Consider the following 26,453-nt stretch of genomic DNA (forward strand, 5'->3'; position numbering starts at 1 on the left):
TGTGCAACTGGCATAGTTTTCATATCACAATAATTATTTCATTGCTAATATAATACAGTATAAATCTTTCAATTTATGTTAATACAGTCCTGTATTGTTATCCTTCCCTGTTCTCCTGTGTTGCAAAGAAGGCGTGAAGATTCAGTGCTTCCTGCAGTGCTGCTGGTGACTCTCTGACAGAGTTACAATCACACTCACACATCTCATTCTACTCTACAGAGCACAGTGAATACTAAACTATGATGATGTAATAGAGCCATCCTGACTACACAGTCCCTGAATTTTGTTTCTTTCCAGATGTTTAGTTCAAGTTTACATACTTCCTCATCATCAAAAGCTTGGAAATGCATGGATATATTTCTATTTATTTTCTTGATGCCATGCAAATCTATAGGAGGGAGTGGAACAGTTCCATGGAGCTAGAAGGAAAAAAAGCAAATTGTGTACAGTATCTAGGGTTGGGGGTTTTAGTGATGAAGTCTTCTCTGTAGCACCTTCTTCCTTCTTTCCAGTGATTTCAAGCCCTTCCATATATTGCTCTGGGGCTGATTATCATCTTTGTTAGCTCTGGGCTTCACCAGCTGTACCTGTTTTAGGCAAAATTGGTTTGTTTTCTTCTTATTATTTATTTTTTTCACTCTGAATTGTTGCTGCTTGAATGTTTTCTTTACTAACTACCTTTCACAACAGCAAAGCACAGAAGGAAAACAAAATGAAACAACATAAACCAATACACGCAGACAAACAAAAAGAAACACACACACACACACACATATATATATATATATATATATAACCTCTGAAAAATAAGTCATGGATTCCACAGAGATATGGACAATTCTGTAAGGATGCAGGAAAATAATGCCAAGTATCATGCAAAAAACTCCAGGAATCATGGGACTTTCAGGGAAAAATGAGGAACTGGGCTACAGATACATAAATTCTTTTTAAAGATGCCTGCTTTTCTAGGACTTTTGATCACAGGGGAATCTGAAGAGTGGGCCCAGGGCCTATCGCTTTACTCTATTAAACAGGGAGAGTCCAGGGCACCTGTCTTGATAATTTACATGTTGGCATCACTGTAGCCTTTCAAAGAAAGCCACAGGTTTCAGCAGCGTAGTGACAAGATGAAGCTGGTGTTGCTACATCTGTGATACCTACCTCAGCCTGTGAGAGATCCCAATGGTTTCATGTCAGTTCCCTGAGTGCACTCTCTCAAGCGTTACAGCCAAATAGTAGTATAATTTAACCCAAACAAAACAAAATTATCAGCTTTCCTGAGCGTCATCAACAGCATAACACAGAATTTAATTTGTTGAAGTAAATGTTAGAGGGTGTTTGTTCTGTTTCTCTCCAGAATTGCATCACAGACTAGGATATCATTGATTTGCAGCTCTAACCACAAACAAAATCTGTTAAGATCAGAGTTGCCATAATATTATTAGTTTCAGTTATGGGAAGTTGGCAAGGGATTTACTTTTCTGCAAAAGGACACTAATTATCTCATTATCTAGAGTTTTAAAACCATTTTCAAATGTGATGCTAAATAATTACATATGTCAACAGTCATACAGCAGAAAACAAGAATTAAAAATGTCTATCTGCTTTTAGTCCATTCTCCTCAGCACAAAAGAGCTGTGTAATACTCAGCTCATAATTTGATAACCCCAACCCAGAGGAAAGGGAGGAACAGGAGGTTTATGTCAGCATTAGAAATATTTTTTTCTCACCCATTATGTTATTAGTATAGATTCAAAGGCACAGAGATGATAATTCTGGCCTGGAAAAAATGAAATTCTTTTCTAAGGACCCTTTTAAAACTGATTTGCTCAATCAGAGCTCTCTCCTGCTACGTGATCATGGCTATGGTGTTTTAGAGTGTCTAATCAAGACATGATTAGAGATGATGACATTAAGAAGGTTCAGGTTTAGTGCCATCATGGTGGCCAATCAATAAAGTAATTGTCCAACCCAGTACCCCAGTACTCAAGGGATCTGTGTACAAATCTCATTATTTACTAACCCTTCCTGTCCTGAAATGAAAATAAAACTGATATGCTCTTACGGTGTACAAATGCTCACTATAAGAATATTTTGTCTGGCATAAGCATTAATGCCTCACAGAACTTTCTTTCAGTATTATTTTGGCTTTATTGTGATTACAAGTGTATTCACACATCTGATCATTTTTCATTTTCTCTATGCTTCGTATGTTCCAAACCTCAAACAGAGCCTGGCTACAGTTCTGTGAGTATCAAGATATCAGTAAAATATGCTTTTGCAATACTCAGAGCCCTTTGAGACTAGTTTTGGAAAGGTAGCCTGATCAAGTAGTTTCAAAGTTAATTAAAAATACAAATTAGAAAAATCTTCAAGCAAACAGAGGGTTTATTATGAAATAGCAACAGGCTCGCTGTCTTACAGCAGTAGACTAGATAAACGTCTTGTTAGTCAAAGCAAATAAAGAGATCTTTTTTTAATGTTTTGGCTGGACAATCATTAGACTCAGCATCTCTTCAGGGCTACTAATGGCTTTCCTAATTTTTGACTAAGCATTGGATGTTCCATTTTAACTACAGAGGAGCAGAACCCAATAATTATTTCTAAGTTTTTTAAGGCAGAAGGGGCTAATGACAATTCACACATTAAATAACAATGATTCTGAGTTATCCAGCTTTATTTACCTTGCTGTGCCATTCATTTTTGTTTCAGAACAAAGAGCATTTTTATAAGTTCCTGCAGGATTAATCTATAAACAGTTTTCCATTTACATCTGTGTGTGGCTATATTCGGGCCATAGTCACTCTGTTGTAACTCTAACTCCACAGATTTCTGTGCTTTAGCCAGGGTAACTGAAATCTGGACCTGGTAGACAGAATGGTATTGTGTGGTGTTAGCGTCTGAACACTTTGAACAGAAACACTTGAAACACAATCATTCAATCATTTCCTATTTAATAAGAGAATACATTTGTTTGTTACCCTTGTCCTGGTATCTGTTTACGTGGCAAGGTTTCAGCAGCAGGGGGCTGCAGTGGTGGCCTCTGTGAGAAGAGCCCAGCAGCTCTCCTGTGTCAGATAAGGGCCAGTTTCAGACTGCTCCAAAAGGAGCCAGTGGCTGGAGCCAAGCGAGTGAGCAACACTGGTTGAGCCTCTGTGGGAGCAGATTCAGAAAGCAGAAAACTGCTGCACAACAGCAGCTGGGAGAGAAGAGTGAGAACTAGCCCTGCAGACCCCGAGGTCAGTGCAGAAGGAGGGCAGGAGGTGCTCCAGGCAGGCAGCAGCAGTTCCCCTGCAGCCTGTGGAGAGGCCCCTGGTGGAGCAGGCTGGCCCCCTGCAGCCCATGGGTCCTACATGTAGCAGATCTCCACACTACAGCCCATGGATCTTAGCTGCCCAGCTGAGTAGAACCTCCACAACAAGACAAGGCTTGTTCCCTTGGTCTATGTTTGTTGTTTGAATTTGGATCATCAGAGCAAATCAGGTACTTATTTATACATGTTGCCAAAGGGCTTTATTCCCTCACCCCCACCCCCCCACAAGGAGACAGACTTAATTATTGATTGGGTTTGGTAAGTACTTATTAGTAAGCATTATGTAACATACATGTAAAAACCAAGAAGCTTCAATGTGAAACTAGAAGTAAGAGTTGAAAGTTAAAGCTACCAGATTTAAGATTCTTTAAAAATTTGAATTTCTGATATACAACAGTTTACAAAGTGCCTTTTACAACTAGCTTTCCTTAACACCTTAAGACTGAGTGAAACCTCCTTTGTTTATTATTTTCATGGTGTTCAGACTCCTATCTGATACTGTGTGAAGGAGTTGCTTCTGGGAAAAAAAAAAAAATTCAAAAGTAAATAAATCAACCAACCATGACTAGGGGTAGCTTATGGGAGCAAGCCAGCAGTACTTAAGCTCTGCACTACAAACAGGGTGTGTATAAGAACATAAATGAAAATGCAACTGAGAGAAAGAAAAAGAAATAAAGATATGATTTTGAAATAAAAGGGAAATGGGAAAAAAAAAAAAAAAGTTACATTTAAAATGAAGCACTTAAAGCAGACTAAAATTTTTAAATATATTCCATTAAAAATAGCAAAGAACTTGGGCAGCAAAAGTAGAATTTGACTACTATGAAGTTCCAGTAGAAAAAGAACAGAAGGAAAAGGCATGAAATAAGCAATGTTTTAGAACTAGAAATAAATAAGTAGAAGCAAAATAAAAGAGATAAATTGCATTGTAAAACCTATGATACTCAATTTGTTGTAAAATAATGCAATACAACAATAAAGCTATACAGACAAAAAAAAAAAAAAAAAAAAAAAAACATTAAAGTTATCTGTATTTGAGACAAGGATTCAGGCCTCAGGTGTTTGGAGGAATAGCTGCAACAAGATTTTAAAGGGTTTTCAAACTACTAATAGTTTTATTTCTTTGCTTTACTTATTTTTACACTAGCAATTGCAAAGTGATAGACTACACGATAAGCACAAAGCGATAATAGAATTTGATAAGACAGAACATGTTCAGTGCAGTACAATTCATGCCAGATGGTAAAACTAGCACAAGTTACAAATAAATAAAAGATATCGTTCATTCAGGTCCAAAGCTGACCTCCCAGTATTCACAGGATGAATATCAAATAAAGGGAAAAAGAAAAATCTTTGCCCTACAGCACAATTTGACAAGAAACCTCATGCTTAACCAATTATCTGTCCTCTCCCACATTTATTACTGGGTCGTATTTTGGCCTAACTCCAAGTCTACTCCAGCTCTATGATCTCAGTACAAGGCTTCACCCTCTCATTCAAAAGACGTATTTCTCCTCTCTTCCACCATGGCTTGACTCCTCTTGTTATAGCATGGAAGCAGTACTAGTCAGGCCCCGGTCCAAGACTTATTCCAGACCACATCTTAACTCTCAAGGAATGAAGAGAGGAGAAGCAAGAACAGCAAAACCATCAGAAATATAATCATTCACTCCTGCGACTCACCAAGAGTTGCAACTTACCCAAGCCTTCAGCCTTGATTTCTATAGCAGAGGGAATTTCATTGCTAAAGTCGAATTTTTATGATACACATTCCTGCCAACAAATAAATACTCCAGGACCATTGATTAACATCAGAGAGACCATCATCTGGTACAGCTTTGTCATCTCTAGTCCAAGCAGGCTTCAAACTAACAGCTAAAAGAAAATCTTTCTTATCCTGCATTGGTTGCTTATTTCCCTACAGGCAAGATACAATTTGCCAATCTTTCTGTAAAATATTCAAAGGCAGAACAAGAAAGAGTGTTACTAGTAAGTGGCCAAGGCACTAACTTTACACTTACTAATGTCTCTGATCTCCTCTTCCTCTGTTCCTGATTAGAATTAGTATGTAGGTTCTGGCTGGAAGCAGTCATCTTTGCACCCAATTGGGTGTGTGGCAGTAGCTGCTGCAGGTGCAGACCCTCCATTAAAGTCAGAGGTCCCTCCAGCCCCATAGGCATGCTGCAGCTGTGCCTCCTCCTGTCAGCCTGGCTGCTGCACTGTGAGTATAAGCCCAGCTCTGGTGACTGTTCTGCTTATACAGCTCTTCAGTAAAGAGTAAGGGCCTGACTCCCCATTGCCTTGGGCTGTGTGCTGTCATTTACCTCTATGCAAAGTGGGTATAAAATACTGCTCTAGCAGTACTTTAGACAGATGAAAACTACTAAGATCAAGCTAACAGTATGAGACGGTTTCCTCTGAGCAAGAGACTTCAATAAGATGCTTTCATTTAAGTGCAAAATTCTCTGCTTTTCCTGTAATGTAGATTTAGCCAAGACCAATTCTTTCACAGGCAAGCCTCTGAGTTGTTTTTGTTAGCTTTCTTGTTTTCCTCATATCTCAACAAACACAATCAAGGCTGCCACTGTAAAGGTGTCTTACCAGGCTTACGTGATCCACGCAGCAGGCTACAACAATGCCTACAAAAGATCTGAAATAAAAGCAAACTGATCCAGAGGAAACAGATAGTAATCAAAGATAAAATTGTTAATGAAAGGGGGAAAAAATCTTTAAATAGCTAGCCAAGTAAAAAAATAAAAAAAATAAATAAAAAAAAAAAATGCTGGTGAAAGATGATTGAATTGTTAGCTTTAAGTACAGAGAAACAAGTGGAAGCAAGACTCCTGTGTCCCAAAGCTGAAAGTGGCACTCACCTCACTACCTTGAACATTGTAAGATAATGACCCATTGATGAAGGTGGCAGGATGGATTCAGCAAAAATGTTGCAAGAAAAGGAAGCAGGACCACACTAAAGTACTAAAGTATACATTCAAGACCTGTAGCCTTTAATGGCCCAAGAGAGAGACGCACCTAATTCCTTACTTCTGGGTTTGTGTTTTTTTCTGTGGCTTGTTCATTTCCATTCTCTGTAAGTTCACACATATGTCCTTGCTACTAATTTTATAACTTAGTTTTTATCATCAGATGTAACATCCTGTAGAAGAAAAATATTTCCCCTTATACAGCTTAGAAGTATATGGCTTAGACTATACAGCTTAGAAATTGTGGCTGCACAGCATCTTCCCCTCTACCTACAGGGGTAGGGGATGTCATAACATATCGTTTGCAAAACCAACAGTGTCTGAGTAGTTCGAACATCAGTGGTGCTATGTATCCAAACACGCCTGAATTACAGTCAAAGGCAAAACTTATACAAGCTAGCTTCAAACCAGACAGCTTGTGTGCCAACAGCAATGTATCACAGTATGACTGCAGCTCCACCTTCACTATTCCAAATCAATTACCCAATGTGATAAACAGAATTACAGAGTACAGCAGACATGTCACTTCTAATAATATGTAATATACTGTGTATATACATAATATATATAGTTATAAATATTAGCAATAGTAGTAATATGGGATAAATTAGCAATAAACCTTTTGTAGTAGAGTTTTGGAGATATATAAGAGGAATGTGCTGCATAGAACATACTTTTTTAATTAGTCCTCCTGTTTTTTTCAGGTGGAACACCCTTTTTCCTTGTCTAAACAATGAATTACTTACAACAGAAAGATGGAGGACAAATCTAGTCATATTTGATGAATACTCTACCCATCCGTTCACCTGTAGGCCAGGCTATCTCATTGTATGATGCAATTACATCTCTCTCCATGGAATCCCACTTTTTGCTGTTAAATAAAGCAGAGTCAGGAACCAGTCTCTGGGCAAGTGGTTTGGCTTAGGGTTTGGCTTAGCTACATCCACACTACACAGCACTTGGTACCCATCTTCCCCTTGGCCTCAGTCACCTTATTTCATGCTTATCATCTCTCTACATTTTCTTTTCAGTCCTAAATGCCTAGACTACTAAGAAACCTGTGTTGCAGCCTATCAGAGTATCACTGTATATAACTGGGATGAAGCCTGAGTGTGGGTACATGGGAGCATTTGAGGATGCCAAGTCCTCCATGCTCTTGGAGGGCTAGAATTGCTGCTCTGTGTTCACTAATGCATGCTATCTCCCAAATCCTTCCCAGCCATTGCCTCAGAAAATTCTGGTGGGTGCCAAAACCATGACCGGGAGCATGATTGCATCTCAATAACATGTATGAAGATAGAACAGTCATTCAGCCTACTCCCTGAATCTGTTTTATTTAGCGGTGTAGGCACAGCCAATGATACACATTTTCCTGATTGATTAGTTTGTTGGGGTTTTTTGTTTGGTTTGGTTTTTGGTTTTTGGTTTTTTCCTATTTCTCTTGTCTTGTTATTTTATTAATGCCCCAGGCAAAAAGTACTGTACAATGCAATTGAGTCAGCGGAATCTTTTAACAGGACCTAGCAGTGAACAAATAAAAGTATAAAGACAGGAAGCAAGTATAAGGACACAAAAAACTGATTACACAAAGACATTACATGTTATTAATGCTAATCCAAATCTGAGAAGGAAACAATGGCTTAGATAGCCATGGCAGCAAATTTCCACTGACATGGTGACCTTCTTAAACATGCAAATTATTCTATGTCCAGTGTCACAGATCACTGTTATAGCACAGCTACAAAAAATGGCTTAAGGTTTGGGGCCTTGTTTGCTTTTATTCCTCTTGAAAAACAGTTATGAGATAAAAATACAACAGCAGAAAGAGACAATAACAGCTGCCTTTTACTGACAAACTGCTCTAGCAGTTCAGAGGAATTCCTTGCTGCTTTGCAATTAGTTACGAATTTTTGAAGCTCTTCTCTCCTTGCAGGGAAGAAACAATAGAGATGATGAGGGTTAATTATGGTGTGTGAGCCAACACTCCCATCAACGGGCTGTGATGCAGTGGCTACTCTTCTAGCTACATCAAACCTAACAGTCTCTAGCACAGAAAACCTGAGATAAAAAATACATGGACTGTAATCAGATTTACAAAAATGTCTATGAATAAATTGGAATCCAGTGAATATGTGCAAAAAATGTGCTCTATTTTTCTAGGGGCATTCACATTTATATTTATTTTACTGCAGTTAGACTTCAAGTAAATGAAGGAAAAGTCATTATCTTCTGACCAGTATAATTAAAGAAGTGATTACTTTAACAAGTAATTGGTAACAAAATGCCTAACCAGTAATCAGAAGCACAGGCCATATGTTTTTAAATATGACCAAATCATTTGCATAGTGCTTATGTACAATAAATTAAAGGCAAATGAAAAATCTGCTGACAGGAAATAAGTAGCAATAAGGGTAGAGCAATATGTTAAATCCTTCATTCTGGATCATTTAGGTAATGTTCCATTCATTTTAGATTCATGAGTAGGAGCCTTTACAGATTGGGCATGCACACCATCAATCTCAGGTTATCCATTATTAGGTGGCATTCTGCTGTTTGCAATTGTACATGTTTACTTTGTGCGTAATTAACTGCATAATAGCTGTCTGTGTTCTGCACAGAATTTACACTCAGGCTCTCATCAAAACAAATGACTCTAGAAAGTAGGGCAGTTCCATTAGGCTGTCCGCAATCTGCATTTTCTAATACTGGATCCCAGAAAATGGAGTTGGAGCTTTGATTTTCCGACTGCAGTCAGACAAAAATCCAGTCTTTGAAAAGGTCCCGTGTTTATTTTTCAGTGTATTTTATTAAATCTAACAGAAGTAGTATGAAGACCAAGAGGTGGAGACAGAGTGGAGCCGAGAATACCTAACAGAAGCTAGGATGATACATTTCCATAAAAATAATAAGTACAGAGCAGATTTGGACAGGCAATTGATCATTGCACAGCTCCATGCTATGGATCAAAAACTTCACCCTGCAGTTCTTCTATTTCTGTGCACGATTACCACTACTAGGTCAACTGCACCTGCCATATAGCTTCTTTATATACTATATGTCAGCAAAAGCTCCCAGATTTCTTTTTCCATAATGCAAAATTAGATGGAGAAGGAAATAAAATAAAATAAAATATGGCTGAAAGAAAGAGAGAAAAGCTGCTAATATGGAGGTCTGCAGCCACAGGATAAAATGAGACAGAATGCAGGGAAGTGGTGAATTTGACTATTTTATGGAACTGTAAGTGGATGTCTCTACATTTTTAAATGATCTAGATGTTACATAAAGAATATTTAGTACAAAAGCAGGTAGGTAGTGAATATTATTTTACAACTCATCTGATGCATAAAGAAAGTGCTTTATAACAGGAGTTATTTGAAAAGTGATTACTAAAAATGTGTGGGAAGAAATCTTATAACCTACCCTTATGTTTGAAAGAAGTATTGTGATAAAATCTGACTATCATGGTGCAGAATAATATAAATATTCATAACAAATAAAATCTCTCAGATTGGGCAGCTCTGAGCTAAAAAGCATGAAGAATACAAATGGGCCACTAATGCTAATGAGCTTCCATTTTCCCCCATGGAATGATGCAGGGCTTCACTGGAGGAAAACGAATTAAATGTGATATTAATTGCAAAGATGATTACATGTTGTTTTTGTTTTTGTTTTATTTTGTTTTGTTTTTATATATAAAGTCTTTTGTTTCTGGTGTTTTACAGGTTTCCATACTGTAAATATACTTTTGTTTCTTACAATCAATCATACACTGCATTTATGCGTGTTTTTTTTTTTGTTTGTTTGCTTGCTTGTTTGTTTGTTTCCTGATTTTGCTCCTAGAAGTTGTGGTTTCTTTCAGGAAATCAGTGGGAGGGTTTTTTATTAAATTTCTGATTGCTTTTCTTGGTAGTGATCTCCCTCGCTTACAATCACCTTACACCTATCACCTTACAATCCCTAGAGAAGTTTGTTATATCCAATTCACATAATGTCAGAATATGGGATTTTTCTTTAGATGAAATTCAGGGATCTTGTGAGGCAAATGACAGCCCCTTTCCAGAAGTAATATTAAAACAGCTGTATATATTTACAGAGTGTCGTGGTTTCCTTCATTTTTTTCAGACTCTTCACCATTGAAAAATAGATATCAAAACATATCAAAACCAATACATATCGAAACCAAAACATGCCACATTCTGCAAACTGATGTCTTAAACATCTGATACATTCTTAAGTTTTCTACATGTTATGCAAACAACAATTAGTAAAAATGCAGTAGGAATGCAGTGAATGTTATTTTACATCAATCTGTTTCATAAAGTATTTTAAAATAGAGGTTTTGCTCAGTCCCCATACTATGCATTTTTATGCTCCCTTTTGTTTTTGAAATACAACAGATGAGCCACTATCAAACAAGCTTCTACTGCAGCATTTTCCAGGCAGAGATTTTTTTATTATTTCCAACTCAGAGGCAATACCGCTGCTCTATATTCTACCTTTCAACAAAGCATCTCATTATTGAAAATTCCATCTGTAGATTGTATTCTTTTTATAGATGATTTATTAGCATACATAGATACCTCGATTTAATAAAAGAGGTCATCAAAGGTTGCTAGGTACCTGCTGGAAGTTGATAGAATTTTATGTTTATTTCTCATTTATGCCTTTGAGATTCCCTACTCTCAACCCTGTAAGCACCACTGAACAAGTTGAAACAGAAGTCTGCGTGCATCAAACAGCTACTCCCGTTGTCATCCTTTTCATTTATAAACCCCCTACCATCAAGGAAAGGAAAAAGGAGAAGGAGAAGGAGAGGGAGCGGGAGTGGAGATCATCTCTTCAGGTATTGACATGCATTGATGAGATCACCCTCCTCTTCTTTACGCTAAAAATTCCCAACACTCTCAGCCTCTCCTCGTAAGAGAGTTGCTCCAGTGACTTACAGATGGGAGCATTCATAGAAATATAGAATGGTTTGGATTGGAAGTAAATTTAAAAATCATCTAAATCCAACCCCCTTGCCATGAGCAGGGACACCATTGCTAGTGAGCTTTTAAATATGCATAGTAAGAACCCACAAATAGCATTTTCTGTTTGATAGGCTTCCTTTTAATAATAAATGATTATTTCAGGGCCAAAAAGCTTCCTCTTTCTTTATAATACTTTATAAATACTTCTTTATAATATAATATTTCTTTATAATAGTACATGAGGAGCTCCATTCTAACAGCTCCAAAGATCTGGAGAGGATTCTCCTGTGGGAACAAAATTGCCCAGTCTGGAGCTTTCTTCTACCTAGAAGTAAGCAGTGAATCAAGGAGTGTGAAGATGCATGTCTACAGCTTACAGTTAGTCAAAATTTATGTCAAAAGTTGATGAAAAAAGTTGATGAATTACTAGGTAGTGACCAAAGAGGTCTACTCCTCTGAACAGCTTCACAGAGATACCTCAGACTTTAGCTATGATTTGTTTTGTCTGCAGGACAATGATGGAAATAGGACTGCTCACCTCACCTCCTCCTTGAATACCTGCTTTAGATTCCTCTCACCTAATCATTGATATTGACAGTACAGACATTTAGATATGAAATAGTAATGTCCAGTTCCCCTCCTGCACAAAGGAGAGAAAGAGGTGCTTCTGGAGTTCAGTGGCCTGAACTTTAGTTCAGTTCAGTTAGGTAGTTGGCATGAGAAGTTCTGTACCCTAGAAAACTCACCTGATAGTCATGTGTCACTGGGAAAGCCAAAGCAGCAAGGGAAACAGGCTGCACTATCTGAGATGCTGTTGGTGAGACTGCTGTATATTGTCATCATATTAGGTCTCTTTGCAAAGGTTTCCAGCAGTTCATTCACCACAGCAAGCAGGCAATAAACTTTATTCATGCTACAAACTTATCCTGATAACAACATTCAGTTTCAGCCTGGTCCTAAAATCAGTAGAAAAAATTCTACTAGAAATTCTAGCTTCCAGAAAAACATAATGTTCTGATTTATTGTTTTAGCCACTTTAATCTGTGCAAATGTATGTTTTGTAGACAATAATAATGACGTGTGTATCTCTGTTCACTAGGTAAAAAGTTCTGTTCCCCGTGGGACAGCATATTTTCCAAGAACAAACAGAATCATGAATTTTTGAAATATAATAGCAAGAGAATGCAGGAAGTAATTAGATTGAAATTTATTTCATTCAAACCATCCATTATAACTGCAGACTTTTTAAAAAATGAACTGATTTTACATCCTGTATGTCTAAGCCATAGTGTCTATTATCTTTCTCCACTGGCTACAAAGGAAAACCCTGGTGAGAAAATCAGGTGAAGACACCTAATCAAAAGGTAAGCAACATGAATGCCACTATTCCTATTTTCTGACTGAGGTTTTATTCTTGCAGATGAAACATGTAAATTTAGAGCTTAAAGCCAACTTCTCTGGTGAGTTATAAAGTATTTAGAGCTCTTATCATGGATATCATCCTGGGTCACTGCTACATTTACCCTGCTGATTTTTCTTATGCTAGGATTTTGATCAAAGATTCTGTTGGGAAAAGCCATCTTCTACACTGCTAGTTTTGCTTATGGGAAAATTTGCTCATTTTGATCAGAGTGCTATGATCAGAGTAAGTTCCCAAGGCAGGTTTTCCCAACAAAAATACCAAACTGATACATATGAAAGTACTGACTACTTAGACCTATCTTCCAGAATGAATATATAGATGCATGTAAAACAAGCTATATTTAAGCTTCATGTCACTGATTTGTCCTTTAGTAAGAAGAGAAACTATAATACCCTGAGCACTTATAATTATTCTAACTATTCTGCAAAGGTTATGAAAAGAAAAGCTACTAGTACTGACACTCATAAGAATCATTTCCTAATATGTCTTCTACAGTATTATGTATAATATACTTAATCATAGAATCACAGAATGGTTTGAGTTGGAAGGGACCTCAAAGATCATCTAATTCCAACCTCCACACCATGCACCTCCCACTAAACCTCCCACTAAACCAGGTTGCTCAAAGCCCCATCCAACCTGGCCGTAGTGTTTAGTGATTTTCTGTAATTCCCCCACACTTTGTAAATGCATTTGCTCACACAGTTAAGGAAAATGAGTACTCTACAAATTATCTGATATAAAGAACCCATGACATTTGTATAAATATTAACAGGGGTCATTCATGTCTGGTTTTGGCAGGTATTTGCAACAGAAGTGTTACATCTGCTATTTATAGACATAAAATCAGGAAAATAAAAGAGCATACTCAATTCTACTGTAAACACAAATGCTTCTCAAAGATGCTGCTTCACAATAAGGTTCGCTGAGGTTGAAGTTGCTTTTCATAGCCCTGATTCCCTGATTGCTGCACAATAAAAATACTCTGATGCCCAACAGGCAATTTCTTGCACACTTGTAAAGTCAGCCTGAGCCAGACTCTATATTAATCACATCACTAGTATTGACTGTTTCATTTATTTTCCAGTCTAAGTGTCTCAGACATACTTGAATGAAATGCATGTCAGCTCATAATGCCTGGTTTCTATTCAGTAATAGGAACGACAAATGTATAGTCTGCAGCAATTTATGTCAAACCAGTGTCACGTTATTTTTAAACTGTATTTGGTAGGGAGATTGAAGTGTTGTGAACAGGGCTATCAGTCTCTCCGCCACCTACAACATCTTTGGAGGCAATTTTCATTACATTTGAATAATGTTTTGGCACAGGAACGCTTTATCTCTAAGATCTGGAAGCAGCACTTACACAGTTTTCTTAAATTTATCATGTCCCACATATTCTGAAAGAGTTAGAAAGAAATGCCATTTTCCATTGGAAGCTCTGTTTAATGCCCATCATTGGTTGTGCAGAGACTACCACAAACAAAACTGGGCATTCTACAAAAACTTATTTACATGCACAATCAGAAATACCATCTCTTCCCCAAGACAGAAACCATCAAGTTCTAAATCGGTGCCTTCCATCACTGTAAGAGTCATACAAGGAAACTAACTTCACTGCTTCCCACAGCCTACTGATACAAGATGAAAGAGCCACGTATCCTCTATAACAGAAGCTGAAGTGCTTCCTACAAAGATTTCACTGATGAAAGAGAGACATTCTATCAAACCCTAGTGAAGACATTTCCCTAAGGTTTAGTAAGGTCCAACACTGGATACAACACTGCATACAACACTGTGAATTACTCCTGCCTGTACTCTGCCCTGCGCCACACTCAGAGGCCTATCTGCAGAGGGTGGCAGATCACCATGGCAACTTACATCAGCCTGGATGTTTATGGTTTGCTGTTCCTGTTAGAAGTTTAAATACTGTTTCTTCTTCAGTAATCATAGCACGTGAAGACTGAACTAAGAGCCTCCACATTTATCTTTACTTTCTGCCTGCTGTTTCTGTCATAACTTGTTTTATATTTCCACTAACGATAATGTGAGTTAGGCATTGCAGAGGACCAAGAAAATAAGAAAAAAGTTGTCCTTAACCCAGAAATGTTTATGTGTTAACACTTCTATGAAACATCACATATATAAAAAAGAGAGAGAACACATTTTACAACAAATATGGTAAGAATACAACATACAATTTGGATAGTAATCAGAATTCATCTACTAGCTTTTTCTAATGAAATCTTAATGAGCTATCAGCTGCACAAGCCAAACAACAAACATTACAAACTTTTTTAAAAAAGTAAATGACACTTTCTGTTAATTGTTAATTTCAATTTCTCTTACCGTCAATCAATTGCTGTCATAAACAGACTACGCATTTTCTCACAGTTTATTGCATGTTTTCTTTCCTTAATTCAACAAAAGACCTTTTATACTTTATTCTTCAATATACTCCATTTCTCAGAATTAGTGGGAAAGTACTTGTATCAGGGGAAATCACTCTGCTAATCCCAAGGATCCTATTGTGCATGCCATTCTCAACCCCTTACTAGGAATGGAATTACTGCTATTTTGAATGAAGAGGGCAATGCTTCTCTACATTAATCACTACTAATCATCATTATTTAGCAGTCAGGAGAGCCAGATCCCATCCCTCACTGCTGTTTTGACATATCCCTGAAAACAACAGCTTTGAACTTTCAATGTTCAAAATGGAAATTTCAAAGAGATCGTATGAAAAATTTAAAAGTAGCAGTGACACATTCATGCATGTTTGTTTCAACTGAAAATAGAAAGGAAATAGAAGGAAAAAATGCCTTAGTATCACAATGATGTACTGCCGTACACAGGCTCATTTTCAACAACTAGCATTTAGGTAAACACAAACTGAACAAAAGGTCCATCTAGGCCAGTATTCTGTCTCTGGTTGTAACCAGAATGCTACACTTTATAACAGTAAAATTGAAGCAATCATATCTAATGCTTTCCCATGTCTTTAGCTGTTTTCACTTCAGTTCACTTCCTGATTTTCCTTTTACAAATCCAGCTTCTAAGTTATGGTACTGTGGTAGTATAGTATGATACTACCTATCAATAACCAACTATCAAAAGTAATCTAGCCTATGCTGGAAGCTTTTCATTGGCTTATTTATCCTGATAATCACTGAATTAAGTCATATGTAGTTGGGCCAGGTGAGTCTAAAAGTTGGGTAATTACACCTGGCTCTAAATTAACATGATGTCATTCCATTGGCTGCACTATAAAACAATGTGTCATTGTTTTTTGTTTGTTTGTTTTGTTGTTGTTGTTGTTGTTGTTGTTTTTCAGAAATGCCACACCGAGAAGTTGATGTTCCACAGGTAGTTCACCAATGCTCAAGCATATACCTAAAGAAGGCAAGTGTTTCTTGACCTCTTCTGTTGAATAGGGAGGAACCCAAGACATAGCAATTGGACATCTAACAACTAAAGATTAAAGTTAAATGGCACATAACCCACTCTAATCACCTAAGCATGTATCACTGTTTTTCAGTATTGTTTTTTAGCGTAGTTTTCCAGTATTTGCAGTATTATCTACAGCCTTTGTTATTTGCTGGGAGGCATAATATGCTGCACATATAATTGTGGAAGCTTTTGAGGCAAGTTTAAACTGTATTCCTGAGGATAACAATGTTCAATTCTGGGCAAGTCTAATAGTCTACCATAAACTCCAAACTACTATAAAAATATTTAATAATGCAACACACTATTGCATACAAATGTTCTCTGGAATTTCATCTCAGATTTTGACATATCAAAAAACCTAGAAAAAAAGAAGTTGTAAGATTGTGACCACACACACTTACCGCCCCATTACTGCAGCTTTGTTAGAGATATAGACACAGGTCATGTCTTTGATGGATTGAAACATTAACATTGCTAGTATTCAGCCTTTTCAAATCCATTTAAAAGAGATGCAATTAGAAATCATCTCAGTGACCCTTTCTGGTTCATAGCATGGACATGGGGCACGTAATTACTGACTTAATTTTACTGTGTTTTCTGAAACCACTTATTTAAATGAACATGGAGAATCTCTTCTCTAAGGACACTAATTTTGTAAATATTATATGGATGATCAAGTTCTCTAACTTGTTACTGAAGGTACAAAATTATTTCTGGGAGACCAAATGCACAATTGAGTAAGCATCGTCTTTGGCAAGGTCTGCACTGTTAGAGTTGTTATCCCTTCAGTGAGGTGTTAAAGGGAAGCCCCATCTGCTTGCTTCACTTGACAGATGGAAGTTAAAAGACCCCCTGTAGCACTACAGTCATGCTAACCCCGGTGTCCTTGCTAATATTCTTCTATCCATCAGTTAAATAAGTCCTGATCATGCATTCTGTAAGCTTGAGTCATTGCTGAATATAATGCACATTGCTTTAGGCCACAGTCATTTTTCTATCCTTATTTATTGAAATATTATCAATACTATGCATACAAAATTAGCTTTGCAGAGACAGACCTTTGCCAAAGCCACTCATCTGATCATTTTAAATTTGGAGAAACTTTTGGTTTCACTCTGTAGGAACAACTTTCTTGGCCCAGTCCTTACAAACAATTTTAACATAAGTAAGTTGGGAAAAATAATAATTTACTTGTGGCAATCTGAAATGGATATGAAATCATTGGCAAACCCATTGAATCTCTCCTTGTATAGGTGGCCATGGGTCCACTCTCCAAAGAGCAGCATCATGATATGAATTCTATGACTCAAGACTGATTTATAAGGTAAGTCAGACTGTGCTATACCCCAAACTGCAAAACATGAGTTTAAAAAAACTTTGTTTACAATTATTTATGTAAAGCTTCAGCTCTTCACTCTGTTTATGTACTCTACATTTAAATGACTTTAAACCTCCTTTAAGTTCCACTATAAAACTGATATTTGATTTATTTCTGCTCTATATGGTTCATCCTCAAGGAAGAAAAAAAAAAAAAAAAAAGGAAAAATGAAGAGAATTCATTAGATATTCATTTTGACATTCTGGCCCCACCAGAAGAAATAACGTTAGTTTCATATTTATCCATCTATTTTTCTGTTTTAGCTAGAGAATCTCTGTTTATAATTTTTCAGAGACATACGGGCAATCTTCCAGTTGTGCTATTAAAATCTCTTACATCTTAACAACATGCTAATTAATGTTCTCTGATGGTTCTGCATACAAAACTGTGATGGAAAATGTGTCCCAAAATGAAAAAGGTTGGAATTCAAGAGCAAAAGTTAAGTGATGTCTCTCACTTTCTTTGGTTGATATGAAACCTTAGTTTAACACATCTGAAATCGTATCTAAATAGCAATAGTTTGAATTTCAGAGAATATATATATATAAAGTTATTTAAAGTCAGCTCTCACAATAAAAAGACTGACCATTCATGTTGCTTAGCAACTCCATTTTGTTACAGGGAATCCAATATTGGATTGTAATGATTTGGGGAGTACTCGTTAGAAGTCATAATTTGCATAAGAAACATATTAATGTCTGTTCTCTTCCAGAACTACACCTCTTTACTAAAATTGTTCAACAGTAGACCAGACTCAGCCATCTACCTGTTTTTGTTATACTTTTGGGTATGCTTTTGTTTTTATGAAAGGGCAGGTGAACATCATATTATCAATAGCACATTGATGGAACAGAGTGGTTCAGAATTTAACAGGGGAAAAAAAAGTCAGTCTTGCTTGGGCAAGACTCACATTTCTAATATAACAATATATTGTGTTTAACAGTATGTCCAATCAGAGAATCAAGTAAAAGTTTACTATCATTTGAGTTAGAAAAGACAGGTTACGATATCCACCCTCATAGGCAGGTCTTATTCATTTAATTTTTTCCTTTCTATGCAAGTTCTTTTTCCTGTGTTTTTTGTTCGTTTGTTTGTTTGTTTTTGGGGGAAAGTGCTGATAAATTATACCTGGGATATAATTTAGGCATTGAAATAAGTATTAACATTTTAATATAATATCTGCTCTGTGTTTCTATATAACTTTTTGGTGGGCAGAGTCACTACATCTAGACTGGCTGAGTCAGAGCAAATTTACTGTCAGGAAACAGGCCTTTTTGGCTGATTTTAGATGTTTCTTGAATGTAAAATTTATGTTTAAATATAGACCTTTAAGCTCACAAAAACAAAACAACAACAACAACAAAAGCACTTAATCAACACATCCAAATTAATCATTTCTAGTTGTTAAATTCTGACCTTTTATGTCCAAAATTTTAAGCTTGATGAATATGTATTTTGCATTTTAAGCTTGCAGGTAGCCACACTGAAGTATGACTTCCCTTAATCTCTAGAGAACTAATATCTGACAGAGGCTAGAGAAAGACTAATGAGTGAAAGACAAATGAGTGTGCCATTCTACTCCCCATGGCGTTGGCCTCCCAGCTAGTGTCAGTCCATGGCTGAAAAAAATACTGAGACAAAGGTTACATCTGTACATCCATGTTAAATCATCACTTTCAAGGTTCTTTTGTGAATTCATCTAACTGCTTGCCATTTTCTCACACACACTTGCAGCTTCTACAACATCCTGAGGAAACAGATTTCCAGGTTTTAGTCTGCTGTGGAAAGAAGGACTTCTTTCTCCTGCGTGTTTTAAGCCTGCTGCCTGTTAATTTTATTAAGTTCCTCTGGTATTTTCTGACATGAGATATAGTCACCAACTCTTCTCTGCCACTGCTTCCACATCTGAGGATAACTGTATCAGATAGATACATGTGTATTGGTTTATTGAATCTACCAAATAATCATCTCTTTCTTTTCCATGTTATATAATCATCTGCTTGATCTTGTTTGTACAGAAACCATTTGTAGTACCTCTGCCACCATTATCTTTATTTCTTTTTGTTCTATTTCATGCTTCTTGGATTTTTTTCTTTTTGTTTTCTAATAAGATAACCAAAATCACATGACGCATTCAAGATTTAGTGCACTATTAACTTTTACAATGACATAACTATGTTTTCAACTATGTTTTCAACTATGTTTTCTTGTTTTATTCCTTTCATATAAGGCATTCTCACATTCTGTTGGCAATTCTTCCCTCCATGCCCCAGGATTCTGGCTACCTGAGTTCAGGAACAGGTTTTGGTGCAACTGAGTGGCATTAAATCAGAAAGCTGTGTGGAAAACTGGGAGATAAGGCCATCACCCTCTTTGCTCTGAAGCTGCATATAATCCTGGGCTTTTGCTTTTGGTCCTTTCCTAAGCTACAGTGCATCCATACCCTTGCCAGGCCACATACCCTTCTGATCCAGACACTGATCCTGGCTTACAGATTTGACTTCATGTCTTGACCTCAGACCTGTCTCATCACTACAGACTTGTCTGGCAATCATCAGACTTTTGGCTAACCCTGGCTGCCATCACTCACTTTATTCCAGTACTGCTGGCCCTGACATCACTCTTGACCCTTGATCCCTTTTCCCCTGTGGAGCAGCCTCCCTTTACTGCTCCCTGACAATCACCTAGAAACCTAGGTGAACTAAGCACTTCTTCAGCATTCTTAATTAACCAAGATTTTGTTAAAAAAAAAAAAAAAAAAAAAAACTATTTAGAAAATGGACACAAATGTGACAGGAATCACAGAATCGTATAATCATAGAATGCTGCGGGTTGAAAGGAATCTTAAAGATTACTAATTCCAACCCCCCTGCCATGGGCAGGGATACTTTCCACCACTTTCCACCAGACCAGCTTAGGCAAAGCCCCATCCAACCTGGCCCTGAACACTTTCAGGGATGGGGCATCCATAGATTCCCTGGGCAACCTCTGCCAGTGCACCCTCACCACCCTCAGAGCAAAGAATTTCTTCCTTATAGCTAATCTAAATCTACCCTCTTTTAGTTTAAAAGTGTTATCCCTTCTCCCATCCCTGAACTTCCTGATAAAGTGTAGTGCATTCCCTCTCCATCTTTCCTGTAGGCTCCCTTCAAGTACGAGAAGGCCTAAGCCAGAGCCTTCTTTTCTGTATCCTAAATAACATCAATTTTCTCAGCCTTTCTTCATAGGAGAGGTGCTCCAGCCCTCTGATCATCCTCATGGCCCTCCTCTGGACCCACTCTAACCAGTACATGTCCTTCTTGTGCAGAGGGCCTGTTGTGGATTTACGTGGCAAGGTTTTGGTAGCAGGGGTCCATTGGGGTGGTTTCTGTGAGAAGGATCTAGAAGCTGTCCCATGTTTGGTAAGGGCCCCACTGCTGACCAGAGCCGAGCCAATAAGCGATGTTGTTTTGCACCTCTGTGAGAGCATATTTAAGACAGAGAAAAAAAAATCACTGTGCCACACAGCAGCTGGGAGAGTGAGAGGAGTGAGGAACAGCTTTGCAGGTTCCAAGGTCAGTGAAGAAGGAGGGTGAGAGGTGCTCCATACGCCAGAGCAGAAGTTCCCTGTGGCCTGTGGTGAGGACCATGGTGAAGCAGGCTGTCCCCTGCAGCCCATGGAGTACCACGGTGGAGCAGGGTTCCACACTGCAGCCCATGGAGGAGACCATGGTGGAGCAGGTGGCCCTGCACTGACGGAGGCTGCCGCCTGTGGAAGACCCTTGCCGGAGCAGATTCCAGGCCTGACCTGTAGCCTGTGGAAAGGAGCCCATGCAGGAGCAGGTGACCTGGCAGGAGCTGCTGCCCATGGGGGACCCAGGTTGGAGCAGTTTTCTCCTGAGGGATGGACCCCATGGTACGGACCCATATCTGGAGCAGCTCTGGAAGAGCTGCTGCCTGTGGGAAGCCCACGCCGGATCAGTTCATCAAGGACTGTATCCTGTGGGTGGGACCCCACAGCACAGGGGACGGGAGTGACCGAGAAGGAGCAGCAGAGAAGAAGTGCTGTAGACTGACCATAACCCCCATTCCCCCGTTCCCCTGCGCCGCTCGGGGGGAGGAGGTGGAAGAGGGTGGATGGGGGGGGAAGGTGCTTTTGGTTTCTTTCCTTTGTTTCTCACTTCTCTAGCTTGTTAGTAATAAGCAACAGATCTTATTGTCTCCCTATGCTGAGTCTGTTTTGCCCGTTACAATAATTACTGTGTGATCTCCTTGTCCTTATCTCAACCTTTGAGCCCTTTTCATCATATTTTCTCCCTGTTCCTCTTTGAGGAGGGGGAGTAAGAGAGCGGCTGTGGTGGAGCGCAGCTGCCCACTCAAGTGGAACCACCACAGGGCCCCAGAGCTGAACGCAGTGCTCCAGGTGGGGCCTCACAAAAGCAGGTGGAGAATCCTCTCCCTCGACCTGCTGGTCACACTTTTGATGCAACCTAGGCCTTCTGGGCTGTAAGTGCACATTGCTAGCTCATGTTAGGCTTCTCATCCACCATTACACTCAAGTCCTTCTCCACAGGGCTACTCTCTATCCACTCATTGCCCAGCCTGCATTCATGTTTGGGATTGCCCCAGCCCAGGTGCAGGACCTTGCACTTGGCCTTGTTGATCCGCATGTTGTTTACATGGGCCCAACTCTCAAGCCTGTCCATGTCCCTCTGGATGGCATCCCTTAACTCCAGTATGTCAAATGGTGCCATCCACAAATTTGCTGAGGGTGCACTCAATCCCACTGTCTATCACCAACAAAGATGTTAAATAGTACCAGTCTCAAAACTGACCCCTGAGTAACAAGGAACAATAAATTAATCCATGTTTATATAGAGACAAAATAGCTAGCACTGATATTTTAGGTATAAGTACTCTGCTACTGTTTCCACACTTGAGTACATATAACTGAGGAAATATACATCTTCTCAATACACATAATCTTTTCTGTTGATGTACTTGTGACTTGCTGCCACTGTTTAGCAGTACCCCAATGCCCCTGACCATAGGAATAGTCTGTCCCCCACCCTTTGGTGAAAGTACAATGTCATGTTTTCACCCAGCTTGGCAGCTGAACTCCACAACCACTCTCACTCCCTCTCCTTGAAGGTAAAGGGGAGAAAACATGATTACTCAACAATTAGCATCACAGGCAAAACAGACTCAGCATAGGGAGGTTATTTATTGCCTAACACTAGCAGACTAGAACAGTGAGAAACTAAAAGCAAACCAAAACCACCTTCCCCCATCCACCCTCTTCTATGTCCTACCCCCAAGCAGTGCAGGGGAACAGGGAATAGGGGCTGCGGTCACTTTGTCTCTGCTGCTTCTTCATGGTCACTCCCTGCCCCTGCTCCACATGGGGTTCCTCCCACAGGATGCCATCCTTCCCAAACTGATCCTGTGAGGACTGCCCACAGGCAGCAGCTCTTCAAGAACTGCTCCCACTCAGGTCTGTACCATGGAGTCCACCCGTCAGTTTACTTGGACATCTACATAACCTAACCCAGTTTATAGAATCATAGAATCATGAAATAACTTAGGTTGGAAAAGACCTCAAAGATCATTAGTTCTTATGATACAAATGTATTTAATTCACGATCTTTAAAATACATAAAGATTAATTGTATCTGACTTTCACATTCACAAAACAGTATCAGCATAGTCCACATGAAAACGTTTTCTTCACCTTTCAAGCAGCCTTAGGTATCTCACCAAAATCTTCAGTTTTGGCTTTGGTATTTCAAATAGTTAATGCCAACCCTTTTACACTGGAATTTCTTTAGAAAAAAGTTTAGAGGACTGGAATGAGAACAAGACATAACTAAGCCAGATGGTAAACCTGTCATTCTGGAACATCATCAAGTGAGCATATTTGCTTAAGCGTAAGATTTTGTTAAGATAAATTTTGGACAGTTCAGAAATGTTACTCAATTCAAATAAAGGTGGAATTTTCAGATTCTCATGCATTTCAAATGAGGGTCTAAGCAATGACACTGGCATTCAGGGGATGACCTATCTCCTTCCACCAGATGAAGTAAGAACCCAAACAGCATCTGTTTTGTCATCTTCCGTTGCTGCTTTGTTCTATTTTGAAATCATACTCTTGTGTTCATAAGACAATGTATTGTCTTGAAAACATCAAAATTCAAGTTATTTTTACAAAATTCCTGCAAATGTGAGATGAGGAAACACTCATATAGCACACAAATATAGCTCACTTTGGCTAACATAGGGGAAAAAATGAAGGAAGCACAACTACTGTCACCTTATATCACAGAAACAGGCATAGTGTGACTGGCAGGGAAACTGCTGAAGAAATAACAAGACATCTTGGACTGTAATTCAAGACTACTTGCTCCTGAAACTTCATCACCTACATAAATCATTACATGGATCTTCAAACAGACATACTAAGCAGTCACTTAGACAGAAAACCACACAAGCCTCTCTGATGGTTTTGAGTCTGTTTGCAGTTCTGAAGTCATGCACTGTAATAGAAACCTCTGTTATTCCCAGCATGGCTCTGGAGAAGGTCTGTCCACTACAGGTGGGGCCATGCAATGATTTATCTTCCAAAGCAGCCTCCCATTCCAATCAGCAAACAGAAGATGCACTGCTTCACAATCCCTGCACTAAGGGAAGCCATTGCTTTTCTTTGGAGAACTCCTGGGGGGGTCAGTTGTCCCTATTTGTAACTGTCTCTCCAGTGGACTGTAACATTAAATAAGCATTATTTGTGTTTCTTTGCCTTACTTTGATGCAGTTAATATTTTTCCAGTGGACATACTTTCCTCCAGGATTAGATGAACTGAAAAAAAGAAAAAAAAAAAAAAATAAGAGAGCCAATAGCCTCTGAAAAGCAAGAACGAGAAAAGTATCTCTTTGAACAGAAACTAGTTATATTTATTTCGTTCTGTGGGTCATGGGGAGGGAGGTGTTTGGTTGGTTGTTTTTTCCTAATACATTTTCTAGATGTTGAAAAAATAATAACACTTCAAAAATATGGCAAAAAGTTTCTTAGTAAGGCATGAGTCCGTGTCATTGGCACATATCTTCCCAAACATTGGGAAGTGGTATAACCTCCACTACTGTTACCGGCATGCATTGAGTCCTTTCTTACAGAAACGCTGAAAGAAAATGCATTTCTGATTTTCTTGCAACACTTTGGCTCAACAGCAGGTATTGCTTATACTTTTCATGGCTTCACCTTGCAAAACATCTGCTTTTATTTTAGATTTTTCATTTTCTGATTTCTACATGCAACTCTCTGTCTCATGTTCTGCTTTTTATTTCTTTCAATTAATAATTATGTTTGGAATGTTCAGTCACTTATGGGAACTAGATACTCAAATCCCATTACTATTCAATTAGACAGACATTCACTTCTTAAGGGGATCCAATGAAAATCTTAGTCATTATTTTTAATCCTATTCTAATCCAACACAATGTGGTTCATTCTTTTAAATTCTTTTATCTTCATTTAAATCCTAGCTAGGCACATATTTATGCCTTGATCTCGGTGATAGTCTTGTGGGCTTTAGATGTTATATCCACTCTCAACAGACAAATGTTGACTGTCCGATCCAACTGAGACTCTATCAGGCCTTATTAATCATTGCTTGGGCTTGGGTTGAAAGGGACCTTGTTCACCTAGTTCCAGCCCCCCCAACATAGCCAGGGATGCCACCCACTAGATCAGATTGGCCAAGGCCATCCAGCCTGGCCTTGAATACCTCCAGAAATTGGGCATCCACAACTTCACTACCTTTACTTACAGTGAAGAATTTCCTCCCAGTGTCTAATCTAAATCTAAAACTCTTTTAGTTTAAGACTATTCCCCCTTGTCCAATGGTTTTAACCTAAAAGAGGGGTTCTTCACAACCGTAAAAGAGAGGTGGTAAGGCACTGGTACAGGTTGCCCAGAGAGGTTGTGGATGTCCCATCCCTGGAAGTGTTTAAGACCACATTAGATGAGGCCCTGAGCAGCCTAATCTAGTGGGTGGCATCCCTGCCTATGGCAGGCAGGGTGGAACTAGATGATCTTTAAGGTCCATTCCAACCCGAGCCATTCTATGATTCTGTGAACACACAACAGGGAAGAGATTAATGAGGAAATTCATCAACCTGGATCCAAAGAAGCACTCTTTTAAAAAAGCTTTTTTAACATATTTTTTCTATTATACATAGTTACTCCCTAAACATTTCTTTACCACATTGACTAAAACACTGAAATATCAAACTCCTGATGGTTATATCAGCCACACGTTAAATCTGAATTTTCTCAAATGTATGTAGCAGTTATTATCATATTGCAAGTCTAACACTACATAAAAGTATTTAAGTAAAATTTATCCTAGTATTGCTCTTGCTCTTGCTAAACAGACCTCTCATGTCTTCATTTTTCTTTCCAGAGGAGTTTTCAAGATAACAGAGACTCATCAGTGTTTCTCAATTCACTTCATTTTAATTAAGAACTCATTTTGCCCCTATCTTTCCCAGCTTGCCAGGAGAGAAAAAAAAAAAAAAAAAAAAAAAAAAAAAAAAAAAAAGAGAGAGAGAGAGAGAAAGTCATTAAGGTCGTAACAGAACATTACAGAAAAGTTTCAAATTGCCCTCATACATGACATAGAATATTCTCTTTACCTCACTTTCTCTTTAGGAGTAATTACTTTTTTTTCTTTTTTTTTTTTTCTAAGCCATGACCTAAACCTGAACCTATTCTCTAATTAGTATAACCATGATTCCTGCTCTCTTACTGTTATTCTTCCCTGCAGCTCCTCTTTATTTTGTATTTTCTTGATTGTTTCTGAAAAAACACTGTGTGCATTTCAGTGCTGCAAACTTAAAATGTAATAAAAAATAATAATTTATTTAGATAGTTCATCTGGAAAACTACTTAGTTGAATCATATTTC

The 26,453-nt window shown here is 38.3% G+C and overlaps 1 long non-coding RNA gene across 2 annotated transcripts; it reads left to right on the forward strand.

Moving 5' to 3' along the window:
* The first annotated feature begins 3,092 nt into the window (after window positions 1-3,092).
* Window positions 3,093-19,715, forward strand: LOC311433775. 2 transcript variants are annotated; one of them, XR_014690951.1, is made up of 5 exons: window positions 3,315-3,483; window positions 12,585-12,628; window positions 16,022-16,089; window positions 17,391-17,461; window positions 19,250-19,715. It is a non-coding gene; the product is annotated as an uncharacterized lncRNA (long non-coding RNA). The 2 variants fall into 2 exon arrangements; XR_014690950.1 differs by lacking the exons at window positions 12,585-12,628; window positions 16,022-16,089; window positions 17,391-17,461; window positions 19,250-19,715 and adding an exon at window positions 6,999-7,193 and having other exon boundaries at window positions 3,093-3,483.
* The last annotated feature ends 6,738 nt before the right edge of the window (window positions 19,716-26,453 follow it).

Source organism: Aythya ferina, assembly GCF_964211825.1.
Source record: "Aythya ferina genome assembly, chromosome: 3".
Lineage (NCBI taxonomy): Eukaryota > Metazoa > Chordata > Aves > Anseriformes > Anatidae > Aythya > Aythya ferina.